This window comes from Muntiacus reevesi, chromosome 3 (genome assembly GCF_963930625.1).
Source record: "Muntiacus reevesi chromosome 3, mMunRee1.1, whole genome shotgun sequence".
Taxonomy (NCBI): domain Eukaryota; kingdom Metazoa; phylum Chordata; class Mammalia; order Artiodactyla; family Cervidae; genus Muntiacus; species Muntiacus reevesi.
The window spans coordinates 252,563,098-252,578,248 of NC_089251.1; the positions used below are offsets into that span (position 1 = coordinate 252,563,098).

General features: G+C 38.0%; 1 protein-coding gene across 6 annotated transcripts in view; it reads right to left on the minus strand.

Annotated features, from left to right (window-relative positions):
- Window positions 1-15,151, minus strand: part of ZNF385B (zinc finger protein 385B) — a 335,112-nt gene that overhangs the window by 129,137 nt on the left and 190,824 nt on the right. The window contains exon 1 of one of the 6 annotated variants that reach the window (XM_065931865.1): window positions 7,552-7,572. The exons of the other annotated variants lie outside the window; for them this stretch is intronic. The gene's annotated coding sequence lies outside the window, so the exon portion shown is untranslated. Of the gene's footprint in view, window positions 1-7,551; window positions 7,573-15,151 lie in introns of those variants that run through there. 6 annotated transcript variants of the gene reach the window in all.

A 15,151-nucleotide genomic window follows, 5' to 3' on the forward strand; every position in this document is an offset into this window, starting at 1 on the left:
TATAACTACTTACAGGAAAATAGCATTAAAAGCCACAAAACCTATAAACAAAATAGATGGAAGTGATGCTAAAAGGAGCTAATATAGAGTCATACTTGCACATAGTGGAAATTTTCTTTTCACATGGCAGAAATCATTAACAGCCATGCACAGAAACAGAACCATCATCTCCTCTTATGGTGCAGAAGAGCTGGGTAAGAAGGGAGGATGGTGCAGGAGGCAGGTTGATAAGACAGAGAAATGTGTTTTGCCAGAAGCTCTTTGCTTCTCTTGCTCTCTCCCTCTTTCCTTCTTAAACTTCTCTTTAGCTCTGCCTTCTGGGACATGACTCTCCAGGCCTCCTCTGGTCTCTCTGTTCAAGCTGCCCTTTCTGAGGCTTACTCTCCCTCTTCTGACTCTGTGGACGTGGAGGTTTGTGTTCTACCATCGGTTTTCCGCTGGTGGCCCTCTACACCCTCTCACTGGGTCATCCTTGCCTCTCAGGGCACTGTCTCTGCCAATAACTGCTACCCAGAGCCCCACCTCTGCCCAAGCCTCGGCTCTTGATATCCAGATATCCACTGGCTATTGCCAACTGGATGCCCCTTAACCATGTCTAGAACCAAACTTATTTGGGCTGAGAGATATTACTCTGACATGGGAGAGGACGAAGTTACTCATCCTAAAGGAATGTGTGCTCAGTCTGGTCTGACTCTTGGCGACCCCATGGACCACAGCTCACCAGACTCCTCTGTCCGTGGGACTTTCCAAGCAAGAATACTGGAGTGGATTGCCATTTCCTCCTCCAGGGGATCTTCCCAACCCAGGGATTGAACCCACATCTCTTATGTCTTCTGTATCCACAGGCAGGTTCTTTAACACTAGCACCACCTGGGAAGCCCCCTGAAGGAATATCCTGAGATAATAAAAGACCTGTTTAGAAGAGGAAGACAGCTAGTGCCAAAGAGTAAGAAAAAAAATTAATATTTCTTACAAACCTTCTGAACAAGAATTAAATATTTTAACAATACATTTAACCATCTGAGTACAAATTAAACTTAACATTATTTGAACTTTAGTTCAAATGAAGGATGGTTCTTTGTTCTGGTGAGTTTGTTTCGCTCCTCATCAAATGTTAAAACCCGACTGAGAAACAGAAGTAGAAATGTTGTTCATTTGGAATTTTCCCTGGCCTCCAAGCATGGCTCCTTTTCTATGCAAAGTGGAGAAGTTTTCAAAGGCCACTTGTCTGGGAGTGAGGCTCCAAGGTGGCAGCTGACTACCCCATCTTCAGTGTGCAGAGCTCAACCCAGGGAATAATGCCAAACCAAAAAAAAAAAAAAAAAAGGAAAGAATTTAACATACTTCTCTCTCTACCAGAATTTCTGTGTGAAAAATAAGTAGCAATTACTTATGTCAAAATGCTTTGGTGTCATTAAAATTAAAAAAAAATTTTAAAGGTGAAGTGTTCATGTTTTCAGATTATATTCTCCATCTAATGCTAATGTAATGCCCACAGGATATTTAAAAACATTTAAGTGCTACAAGATTTTCATTGAAAATATGTAAGAATTTCATCCTGGGTTCATTTTTTAAGTAAAAGTTGAAACAACTGAATTATGATAGGTTTGCAGAAAAACTTGAACTTGATTCTTCCCCTAGACAACTCCTCTCCTTATATTATTCAAGTTAAATGAAGGCATCTCTATGGTAACACTTGCCTCTTATCTCTCCTTTTCTTCTCACAGCCACACAACCACCAGCTCCTAGATGTTCAGCCCTCCAATACGAATCGACCAAATTCATCTCTGACTCTAGTTCAGACTCTCACTCTCACTCCCATCATTACTAGTCACCTTCATTTCACTTTTATTCTTCTTAGATCCATCTCCAGGCTGCTGCCAGAACAACATAAATCGAAACACACAACTCTTCTGCTTAAAATCCTTTTACGTTCATCTATTTCACATACACTTGCTGAGGACCAGGACCTGTGTGTCAGGTCAATGCACAGTGTTGGGACTGTGGCGTGAACAATACCAACAGCGTCTCCATGCCCATAGACCTTTGCCTTCATGTGACTTAAACTAATAGGGCTTAAATGGTCCTCCATGGTTGAGATTTCCATCATCTGAGCTTCAGTTTGTACATTGCCTGTCTCAAACATTGCATCAGCAACACACACCTGTTTCTCTTCCTTTGTATCTATCATGCTAAATATTTCTCACCTGTGTGATTGTCCCGCTGACGCTTTGCTCTCTTTCTCCACTTTAATCTGCATATTTCTATCCATTTTAAAGAGGAAATCTCTCTTTGAGCAAGAAAGGCTGGGGGAAGTATCCTTCCACTGTGTTCCTGTAACACTTCATTCCACATCCCCATACCTACCACATTGTACATACCTCTATCTATCTGTCCATCCAAAGTTATGGTAGGTATACCTAGCTCTATACAAATATTTATTTAACAACCACCAAACTCAAATATAATGATTTCAGAGAAAATCAGTGGCAAAGAAATGTTAGTAATACAGAGAGTTATAATTTGGAGAAGAGGATAGGAGGCAGAAGGTGTTTGGATCTCAGCTCCAATCCCATATCCATGATGGGTTAAAAAACTCTGGCAGCTCAACAAATACAGAATAAATCCAACTGACTGGATCCAGTAATCTCTGCTATACTAGCATGTTTGCCTTCCTGAACACTCCATGAGACAATGAGCAGGCTATCCACTCCCTGTTGAATCAAAGGGATCTTGTTTTTTAAGGTCAGGATTAGTAAGCCATAACTCTTTCCTCAGATGAAATTTTAGAATATATTTTTTCCATTTAAGCTACTTCTAGTTCTAATTTGAGTAGATAATATAAAGTTAATTCTATATAAGACACACAATTTCACAGTGAAACATAGTTTCTCTAATAACATACCAAAAAGTATACATGAATATAGCTCTTTTTCCATCTGTAAGACCTGCAACTGTGATTATTTAATTACACAGAGCTGGTGTCTACCTTAAATAGTCTCTCTGCCCATGCTATGTCAGTATATTTCTAGTATAAAATGTGGCAACTAGACCTGTATTCTTTTATAATTACTAATCTTGAGGGGTGGGAATCAGGCTAATTGAAGAGTTTATTAAATCCTTATAAGTGTATAACTTCATATTAGAAAAAAACCATAATTGATTTTTAACAAATGTTTGGATAATTAGATTTCAGTATTTCAGTGTTTCTCATAAATTACTAAAATGAGTAGCATTTCTGTCCACAGTAAGGGAAACAATAAACAAAATAATTGCTTTGTGGTTTGAACTAAGTCTGTCTTTGTTCCAAAAACACCCCCAAAACTTGTGCCATGAATAAATGTCAGTGGGCTTGAATTTCTGTCAACTTTCTTGGGATGATATATTTAACACTCATAATGTTTTTCAACTGACATATATCTATTGTTTTCACGTTAAGAAACTAGTAAGTTCAATTTTTTTTCCTGCTTCATTATTGAATTACATATTGATAGGTTGTCATTGCTGGCTAAACACCTTAGATATTAATTACTTAACTAGTGACAGTACTTTGAATATGATATATGTTTGTGCATATACACACATCCATATACACTGATATATTCTTCATTTTATGTTTTTATGTATGTTGCACATTTAAGGAACATAACTTCCATTCACAAGCTCAAAGCCATTTATATATTCACTCAAACATTCTTTAAGCATCTACTATGAACTGTACTGTGTGTTCATCCTGAGTAAGACATGGTCTTTGTTCTCAAGAAGCTAGTAGGGAAAATACAATGAGCATTTGTTACAAGGGCAATGAGTGAGTTACATACATCCTTTCTGGATGCATACCACAGATTAAACCATATCTTAAAACTATGACAATTGAACACAAAAACAAGCTGATGTCATAGGTTTATTTATCTTGCTTTCTCAAATCAAAACCATGGGGGAATGTGTGGCTGTCTGTGTGTGTACAGTCACTCTGAGGTCATCAATGAGGCAAAGAAAGAAAATAATTTTATGCTCTCATCCACCTTACTCATCCATGTATTCATAGTTGCCCTGACCAGAACTGAGACCCATTTAGGAATAACTCAAGCATCAGTATTATTTATTCTCAATCAAGATGATTCAGAACTGACTAACCTATGTACCCAAGGCGAACCAGCTCTTTTACATTTCAAAGTCATTTAGTCTGTTCCTGAAGCCTGAAAGTCACACTGGCCCTTCACTTTGTTCAGCTGATCACAAATCAGAGGTAATGACATTTACATTGCTAATTGACTTTGCTCCAACTGTTAACTGTGTTAACTCCTGGTTTGGTGTAGTTTCTTCTACTTGAGAAAAGCTTATTTGACCTTCTGCATCAAACTTTAACTAGAACTAATTATCTGAATAAGAACATTCCCATACTCATACAACCACAAACATGCATACATATTAAATAGAGAAATGTATGAAATTCTCTAATTACCTATTCTGTATTCCTGGTCCATGAGAAACAGGACTAATGTGCAAAACAAATTAAAGTATGTGTTATTAATTTACTCATATGTACACATTAAATTACTTGAAAAATCAGGGCATATTAGAGGAATATCTTTCAGGCACTATGGTTGACCTAAGTCTATGTGATGATGACCTCTTACCTTAGGCTTGTAGAATCTGACAAATAGAAAAAAGTATACATTTCAATGGATGAAATCCTGAATAATGTGGAGAATAGTCACAAATAATCTGACTTTCCTATACAGCAAATTTCAAGAAGCTAGATCTTTGCCTCTTGAATGTTTTTCTCTGATCACAGTTATTAGACTATATTGACTATTACTGGTGTGAAATGAAAAATGAGAGTTCCAAACTCAGTTTCCTTTATTAATGAGCACTAAATGACCTCAAATCAAAGTTAGATAACTAAAAACATCCCACTGGTTTGCTTAAAGTATAACTGGTAGAGTTTAAAATATCTGCTAATTGTTAACTGTTTTAATCTGTTGCTTGACCAGTCAAAAATAAGTGAATAAGTATCAGTTCACGTCAGTTGCTCAGTCGTGTCCAACTCTTGGTGACCCCATGGAATGCAGCATGCCAGGTTTCCCTGTCCATCACCAATTCGTGGAGCTTGCTCAAATTCACGTCCATCAAGTTGGTGATGCCACCCACCAATCTCATCCTTTGTCATCCCCTAACACACAGATATTGAGGTCACAAATCAGATGCTCACATCTCAATAAAATCCCTATTATGAATTTTAACACTTATAAGTTTGTAAAGTGTTTTGAGATTAGTCAATAGCCTACATAGTTTGAATAACATTTTATTCTAAAGTCTAGTAAAATGTATAAATCTGGTTTCAGTTAATTCAATGCAACAGGATTTAATATGTGCTTAAAAATAATAACCAACAATTTGGAAAAATTTCCTATGCAGCAGGTGCTATGCTAAGTGATTTCTGGGCATTACATAATTTAATTTTCGTTAGAACCCTATGAGGTGGACGCTCTTACTTCCATGTCAGAGAGAAGACTGAGGTATTTTAGTGAGTTGAGTAACTTGCCAACTTACTGTTATTTAGTGACAAATCTTGGATTGAAACCAAACCTAAGTGACTCTAGAGCCAAATTCAAACTTTTATTTGGCCTACTGTGGACTATAAATGAGAAGGCCTGGAATAAAGTCTCAGTGACAATTAATTATTAGCTCTGAGACCTTAGGAAAATCACTGAACTTCCCCAAACTTATATTTTCTAGTACATAAGATAGAGTCAATAAAATGTTCCAACCATTCTCAGAGAGTTACTTTGATGATTCAAGAACTAATGTAAGCAAGAAATTTGTGCCTTGTAGAAAGTGAAAGTGAAGTCGCTCAGTCGTGTCCAACTCTTAGTGACCCAATGTAGCCTACCGGGCTCCTCCATCCATGGAATTTTCCAGGCAAGAGTACTGGAGTGGGGTGCCGTTGCCTTCTCCAGTGCCTTGTAGAGTGTTTTGTAAATATTTTAAAACATTGCAATATCCTAACATTTTATAACTCCTAAAGCATTTTGTGGTGCCAATCCAATATTAAACTGGTTATTTCATTAGAGAGAGACTTAAGGAAGCCACTGGAACAATCTTTATTCTGCTTTGGAAATTTTAGGTAGATTACCTAGGATGACACAAGTATTAGAAAAAAAAAAAACATTTACCCTTTGTATGTGTCACGATAAATGAAAGAGAGATCAGTGTTATGGACTGATACTTGTATTCTCCCAAAATTCATATGTTAAAGCCTTAATTCTCAATGTGACTATAGTTGGAGACAGGGCCTATGGAGAGGTGATAGTTAAATGAGGTCATAAGGGTGGGGCCATAATCCAATAGGGCTGACATCCTTATGTGTGCTGCGCTAAGCTGCTTCAGTCGTGTCCGACTCTTTGTGACCCCGTGGACTGGAGCCCACTAGGCTCCTCTGTCCATGGGGATTCTCCAGGCAAGAATATTGGAGTGGGTTGCCATGCCCTCCTCCAGGGGATCCTCCCGAGCAGGGATTGAAGCCAAGTGTCTCTATGTCTCCTGCACTGGCAGGCAGGTTCTTTCCCACTAGTGCCATCTAGGAGGCCCTGAGCCCCTTCTAACAAAGGGTAAGCTCCAGAGCACTATCGATCTGCCCTGTAAGGACGCAGAGAGAAGGCAACTACTCACAAGCCAGGAAAAGAGTTCTCACCAGAAACAGATCTGTTGGGAACCTTGACCTTGGACTTTCTAGTCTGCAAAACTGTGGGAAATAAATGGCTGTTGTTTAAGTGGCTGGGGCTATAGCATTTTCTCATAGCAACCCAAGCTCATTAACACCATCAGTATCACGTTCATCCTTCATATTGCTGTCAACTCAAGGGCAGGGACAACCAAGCCGTGTCCAGCTACCAACTGGAGAGCAGTGCGGTCTGAGAGATCACATGAGGGTCTGACAACATACACTTGGGACCCATGAATGTAAGAATGTCCTAGGTAAGCTTAGCATGAATGGGGCTCTGTATAAACTGCTTTGCCTGGAACAAAACTGTTCAAGTTCAGCATGTTAAAGTAAATATCCTCAGGAAACCAATCAAACTAAATTAATAGAAAAATGGAAAAAAAGTTCCTAAAGATGCAGTCCCACATCTGTAAGTATAAATTATTGCTAAAAGTTTAAAAGTGAACCCATGCTAAAAGTAGAAAGCAGAATTCCAATTGACAAAATTACATCTGAACAAATAAAAGAATTTCTATATAAAAATAAGCAACATAATTCTACTTTGTATCTTTCTTTTTCCACCAGGACACTGTTCCTAAATTAATCTACCAGTTTCCTGAGCTAGAGGAAAAGCTAGCTGAGGCCATTACATATAAAACAAGTACACTTTGAAATCATTCTGCAGCTTATTTTCCTTAGGATGAATATAAATCATTTCTTGGGAGCTGTGTCTTAATTTGAAGACGATAAATATGTTTTCAAATGCAAACATATCTTCCCAGAAAGGTCCATCCTAAATTCTGACTAATGGCAAAAGTCATTGTTGAGAAAATGCTGCCACCTACCTTATCCTTTTATTCTCATCCTCTTTCAGATGAGTTAAAGAGAATATCATTCAGAGAGCATTCATTCCATGTAAGGCACTACTCCAAGTGCTTATGGCAGACTCTGCTAATTTTCTCGTCAATCTCCACAACATCAAAATACTAGTTTGACCTAATTGCTTCCCAGCTAAAGAAAACATTTCCCAGCTTCCATTGCAGTTAGCTGGGGCCACGTGACTAGGTTGTGCCCAATGAGATGTAAGTGGAACTGATAACTTCCGGGTCACACTCTTGGAAGGAAAGATGTGTTTCCGGGTCACATCCTTGGAAGGAAAGATGTGGTTCCTTCAGAGTTCCTCCTTCCTGTGACCTCGAACGTGGAAGTGAGGGTGAGTTGAACATGTGGGGAGAAAAAAAAGGAAGGCAGATCAGAGGTGGCTAAGCAACAAGATGGAGTAGCCTGAGTTTCCGAAAAGGTGTTATTCCCTTCATGGGTTGTTAGGTAAGAAGAAACAGGCCTCTATTTGTGAGAGTCACTGTATTCTTGAGCATTTGTTATAGTAATCGATCTTGTATTTTCATTAGTAAAGGATTGTACATATACTTTGTAAGGTACATTGTTTCATTTTTACTAGAGATTGAGGGTTAGAGAGATTTAAAAACTTTCTTATAATCATATATGTAGTCAGTAGTGAGGCCAGGATTTTAATCAAGTGCCTTTCCCATTAGATCTTTTTTTTTAATAGTAATAGAGATAAAATGACTAATTTATAGAAAATTAGTACTGTGCCACTAATACCTGATCTATTAATCTTATAGTATTATAGAAAGTCTTCAGTTTCCTTGAATTAGAATCAATGGCACAAACCTCTATTTTTCTAATAAAGAACCTGACAGTTACCAACTCCTCCAGGATCTTTCTCTCTTGTTTTCCAATGGAACAAACTATTCCTGGACTGTGCAGTGAAGGGCTAATCAGAATGCCCTAATAATTTACAAAATAATACATTGGGAAATCACAATGACTCAGAAACAGATCAGAGGGATTTCTGATGTGCATTTTCTTCCTTAGTGTTATCCTTAGGTTAACACATAAATTTGTTCTCAGAAGGCAATATGGGTGTATTCATTCAACATTTAACAAGCCTTTATTGAGTGCCTACTGTATGTCAGGTATTTTAGATATTGGGGAGACATCAGAAAACAAACTAGAGAAAGTATATGCATGCTTGGAAAATATAGTCAATCAAATATACTGGGGACAATGTCCTATACAAGTGAATATAACAGGCTTTCAATATGTGTCAGAAATTTGTATTTTTAAAATAAACTATGTTTTGGAATAAATTTGACTTTATAGAAAAATTATGAAGTTAATACAGAGAGTTCCTGTATATTCCTCACCCAGTTTCCTCTAATGGGAACACCTTATATTATCATGGTACATTTGTCAAAACTGAGAAATAAATATTGGTACATTTCTATAAATAGAAGTCCAGACTTCATTTATATTGCACTAATATGCTTTCCCAATCCAGAATACAATCCCCAAATACCATATTACATTTGCTTATCAAGCTTCCCTAGTCTCCTCTAGTTCCTGACAGTTTTCTCAGTTTTTTTTTTTTTTTATCTTGAACTTGAAAAGTTTGAGAAGTACTGGTATTTTGTACATTTCCCTCAATTTGGGTTTGTTTAAATGTTTTTTTCATGGTTGATCTGAAGTTATGAGTTTCTTGAAGGAAAATACCACAGAGGTAAAGTGTCCTTTTCATCACTTCATACCAAGGAATAGATGATAGTGATGACTTATTACTGGTGATGTTAACCCTGATCTCCAAGGATGCCTACTTCTGTTTACTAGAGAAGGTATTTAGAAATTCAGATCTGGACAGTAGGTGTGCTCGGTGCTACTGAGGTATCACTGTTTCTACCCTTTTCTTAGTAAATAATATGATTGTAAAAAAAATTAAACAAGTTTTGAATGTCAGAATTAATGATCTCCATTTCTATATGTCTGCATCAAAAATAGTAAACTTATTTGGGAATACGTACATATGTGTTTACACACACTAATTTGGAGGTGGTAAAGTAATTTATAGAATGATAAATGAATTCTTTAAATGCTACATTTCTGGCCTTTAAATTCTAAGATACTAGGTCTTAAGGAATTTATACAAGAACACACTTACTGTTAGCAGAAATGTGTTTTGGAAGATTCCTGAAAAGAAAGAGGGCATGACTTTCTTCAACCTACCCTCTAGACTGCTGCCTGGCGAACAGAAGTGGTGAGTGGAGCTCTAGTAGACATTCTAAGTACCAGGGCCATATTTAGGACTGGCAAAATGTTAAGCTAAAAAGAGCCTGGTTTCCTTAATGAATTTTTGGAGGCATAATACAAATGTTGGATTGTAGACCTCCAGACTTCTTTTGTGTGGGAGAAAAATAAACTACCTTCATAAGCCATTACTATCAGAGTTCTATCTCTGAGTCAAGTGCAATTCCTAACTAATATTGGCAGTTTTTAGAAGAGGCAGAAGGAAATGTTTTCCATAATAAGTACTTAGTCCATGTAATTATCAAAACAACACTATGCTTATAGCTGAGAAAATGACACTATTACACTTGCTTAGGTATATAAAACTCAGTATTGAAACTAAGCCAGAATTTAAACCAAACGCTATTCTCCCATCACAACATGCTAAAACGTCTTACTTATAGTAGGTACTTAGAACTATGTCAGTTACTAGTAATGGGTACAAACATATACATTTTTATATCTCACTCAACAAGTAATATAGCACAATATTTAAATAAGTAAAATAAAATATATTTAAATATGCAACGAGACAGAAACATGAATCCATAGCTTGAGCCCTCCTACCACTCTCCATGGTCAGACTTCAAACGATAGAAGTGGCATCAAGGCTATTTTAGAAGTATAACCTCAGAACCTATTGCCCTCTGTCCACATATGTAGTTTTTCTCCCTGGGTCTGAATGTGACACCATTCAAACCATCCATCAATCTATCCCACCTGCTTATGTACTCATGTTTACTGAGCATTTACCATCTGCCAAGCAGCTTTACTTTCTGCATATAGCTGTTAGCTATTGTATGTACAATGTCAAATAAGACACAATTCCTCTTCTCCAAACCTTATAGTTTAGTGAGAGAAATAGAAAAAGAAATAGTATGCAATTACAATAGAATGGGTTTTGTCACCCTCAGCACTAATGATATTTAGTACTGAATGATTCTTTGTTGTAGGGGCTTTACGTTGTAGGATATTTAGCAGCATCCTGGCTTCTACTCCCCAGGTGCTGGGAGCACCCTAATGCTTTATTACAACCAAGTATCTCTAGACATTGTCAACTTTCCCCTAAGGACAAAAATTACCCTCCTACCTCCCACTCCCACCCTTCTCCCTCCCACCCTAATTGAGAACTGCTATAATAGAGTATAATCCACCATAAAACTACAAAAGATGGGTATTTAATAATGGAGGCCTAAAGTCAAAAATTTTTCTGGAGGAAGTAAGTCTTGCACAGAGGTTTGAAGGTTCAGTAAAACTCAGACAGGTAAAGTAAATGATTGTATGTATATATTTATTCTTATGTGTAACAAGAAGGTCTTCTAAATATGTGCAAAGACTCAGAATTAATAGAGTACAATATATCTGCGAGAAAAAATGTTTAACCTGCTTAGCGTGGCAAGGTTTGCCTGAGAGGAAAGTGTGAAAAGGTGTGTACGCGAGCAGATGAATGCAGAGATATAGTCATGACAAGATGAGAGATTGTAATCAGAAAAAGCAAACATTTGAGGAAGAAGGAGTTCACTTTTGGATGTGTTAAATTTGAGTTGCCTGAAGGACAAACAGGTGAAGATGTTTAGTAGAAAGTTAGAGTTTTGTTTTGGGAACATAAGGACGTGACTCAGGCCCTAGAAGAGACACTAGCTACACACAGAAGTTGTTTGTGTGGATGAATGGCCCAGGGACAGTACATAGAGAGCGCCAGGAAGGAGGAGCCCATGACCCGACAGTGGCAAAGTGGACAGAGGTGAGTGAAAACGAGGGTGGCCATGATGTCACAGAGGGAAAAGGAGAGAATTTCGTAATCATGACATAAAGGTCAAGTAGGCTGAGGAGGGAGCCACTCGACGAGCCGGCAGCGGAGAAGACACGGTAGCCTTTGTGAGAACCAAGCTATTGGTGTGATCTTAGAATGGGCTGGACTGAATGGGGTGGGATCAAGCAGAGATACTCTCCAGAAATTTGCTAAGTGACAAACACAGCCAGAGTAAAAAAACAGAAACAAATCGAAGGTGGGTGGAGATGGGTAGGAGGAACTTGAAGCATGCATTCTGACTTCAGGTTAGCTGTGGCTGCTTCTTACAGGCTTTGTTCTTCTTTCACGCTTTCTGAGTCTCCTGGGTATTTATATTAAGCTATCTCATTGGATTTCTGAATGTGAGCACTTAACCGGACTGTTTTTGCCTCTTCACAATATGCCACATGATTCAGGGTGACTTAACAGTGCCCATTTACTTGTCTATGGTATGTCTTCTGAATAAAGAATCAATTTTTTATACCTGACTCATTCGGCGCAAATATTAAGTTCCCTTCAAAAACACAATGATTCTAATAGTTTAAAAGCAAGAATTCAAAATATCAAGCTCTAAAACATATTTACATTAAGTATGTTTATGAAAATCTTCTCTTGAATCAAGAGGTTTTGACCTAGCAGTCTTGAATAACTGACTCATAGGACGCAAAAGCTAACGTGGATTATAGAGACCTTCCTCCTCTTTCCTCATCCTTCATCCATTCAGGGATTTTAGACAAATCCCTTTCCTCATGTCTTACAGTTTTTTCCCTTCCACTCCATGCACACTACTCTGACTTGCATCCCTCTTCCCTGTGCCTCTGTAATAACCTTCTAAGTGGATTTCTTGCATCTAATCTTTGTCACGTTTATGAACAGCTGACACACTCTACTTGAAACTGTCATAGCTTCTCATAAAAATCCAACCTTTTGTGTCACGTAAAACCTTTTCCACTTGTTCTAGCTATCCCTTACATGTTTTATCTCATGCTTGCATTCTAGCCACACAGGCTCTCTGTAGGTCTTGAGGCTTTATGCTGACTTAGTCCTATGGTCCTGTGCTATTATACCTTCCTTATCTTGTTCATCTGGTGAATAACATCTAAATTCAGTTCAAATTTATATTATTTATCTATTATTCAGTTCAAATAATATTCAGATTCAAGTTCAGTTCAGTTCTTCTCTGTAGAGTCTTTTGTCAATCTCCTTTCTTTCACCTAAACCCAGACAGAACTAACTATTCTTCTTTTGGTAACCACCCCAAGACAAAAAACTTGTACCTTACATAAATATCTGTTATTAGTATCAAAACCACTTTACTTCAAGATACAGAAAAAGTATTTGGTAAAATTCAACATCCATTCATGATAAAAAATTTTTACCAAAGTAGGCATAGTGGGAACATATTTCAACTTTATGACAAACCTATAGCCTACATAATACTCAATGATGAAAAGCTGTAAGCCTTCCCACGAAAATCTGGAATAAGACAAGGATATTCACTCTCACCACATCTATCAATATAGTATTGGAAGTCCTAGCCACAGCAGTCAGACAAGAAACAGAAATAAAAGGTATTCAAATTGGAAGAGAAGTGGTAGAACTTCTACCATATAGAGATGACATGATACTACATACAGAAAACCCTAAAGACTTCAACTAAAACTGCTAAACTAATTCAGCAAGTTAACAGGATACAAGATTAATGTGCAGAAATCTGTTACACTTCTTTACTTTAAAAGTGAAATATAAAAAAGGAAAGAAAAAAAAAATTCCTTTAAAAATTACATAAAAGTACTTAGAAATAAATCTGACCAAGGAAGTGAAAGGCTTCTATGCTGAGAACTAGGAAACACTAATAAAGGAAATTGAAAATGATTCAAAGATATGGAAAGATATCCCATGCTCTTGGATCGGAAGAATCAATGTTATTAAAATGGCCATACTATGCAAAGCACTTCCAGATGTACAAGCTGGATTTAGAAAAGGCAGAGGAGCCAGAGATCAAATTGCCAACATTCTCTGGATCATAGAAAAAGCGAGAGAATTCCAGAAAAACATTTACTTCTTCATTGACTACACTAAAGCCTTTGACTGTGGATCACAACAAACTGTGGAAAATTATTACATTGACAGGAATTCCAGACCACCTTACCTGCCTCCTGAGAAATCTGTATGCAGGTCAAGAAGCAATAGTTAGAACCGGACATGGAACAACAGACTGGTTCCGAATTGGGAAAGGGATACGTTAAGGCTGTATATTGTCACCCTGCTTATTTAACTCATATGCAGAGCACATCATGCGAAATGCCAGGCTGGATGAAACACAAGCTGGAATGAAGGCTATCAGGAGAAATATCAATAACTTCAGCTATGCAGATGACGCCACCTTTATGGTAGAAAGCAAAGAAGAATTAAAGAGCCTCTTGATGAAGGTGAAAGAGGAGAATGAAGAAGTTGGCTTAAAACTCAACATTCAAAAAATGAAGATCATGGCATCTGGTTCCATCACTTCATGACAAATAGATGGGGAAACAATGAAAAGAGTGACAGACTTCCTTGGGCTCCAAAATCACTGTGGACAGTGACTGCAGACATGAAATTAAAAGACACTTGCTCCTTGGAAGAAAAGCAGTGTCAAACCTTGACAGCATATTAAAAAGCAGAGATATTACTTTGCCAGCAAAGGTCTGTCTAGTCAAAGCTATGGTTTTTCCAGTAGGCATGTATGGATGTGAGAGCTGGACAAAAAAAAGGCTGAGCACCAAAGAATTTATGCCTTCAAACTGTGGTGCTGGTGAAGACGCTTGAGAGTTCCTTGGACTGTAAGGAGATCAAACCAATCAATCCTAAAGGAAATCAACCCTGAATATTCTTTGGAGGGACTGATACTGAAGCTGAAGCTTCAATACTTTGGGCACCTGATGAGAAGAGCTGACTCATTGGAAAAGACCCTGATGCTGGGAAAGATTGAAGGCCGGAGGAGAAGGGGATGACAGAGGATGAGATGGTTGGATGGCATCACTGACTCAATGGACATGAATTTGAGCAAACTTCGGGAGATGGTGAAGGACAGGGAAACCTGGCGTGCTGCAGTCCATGGGGTCTCAAAGATTCAAACACGACTGTGCAACTGAACAACAACAAAATATCTGTTGAATGAATCTAGTCCAAGGTCTTATTACTGTCAATGAAGAAATAGGCCCAGACAATTTATGTGACTTACTCCAGGCCACCAATCTGGGTCAGGAAGATCCCCTGGAGAAGGAAATGCAACCCACTCCAGTATTCTTGCCTGGAGAATCCCATGGACAAAGGAGCCTGGCAGGCTTCAGTTCATGGGGTCTCATGGAATCGGACACAACTGAATGACTAAACCATCATAGGCCACCCATCTAATGGGAAGCAGCGTAGGGAATGAACACTCTGGATATTTCCTGACTTTAAACTAGAGCTCTCAGCATTATATTGGGACACTACCTCATCTGTTTAAAAAGTAGGTACCCAGGGCCCAA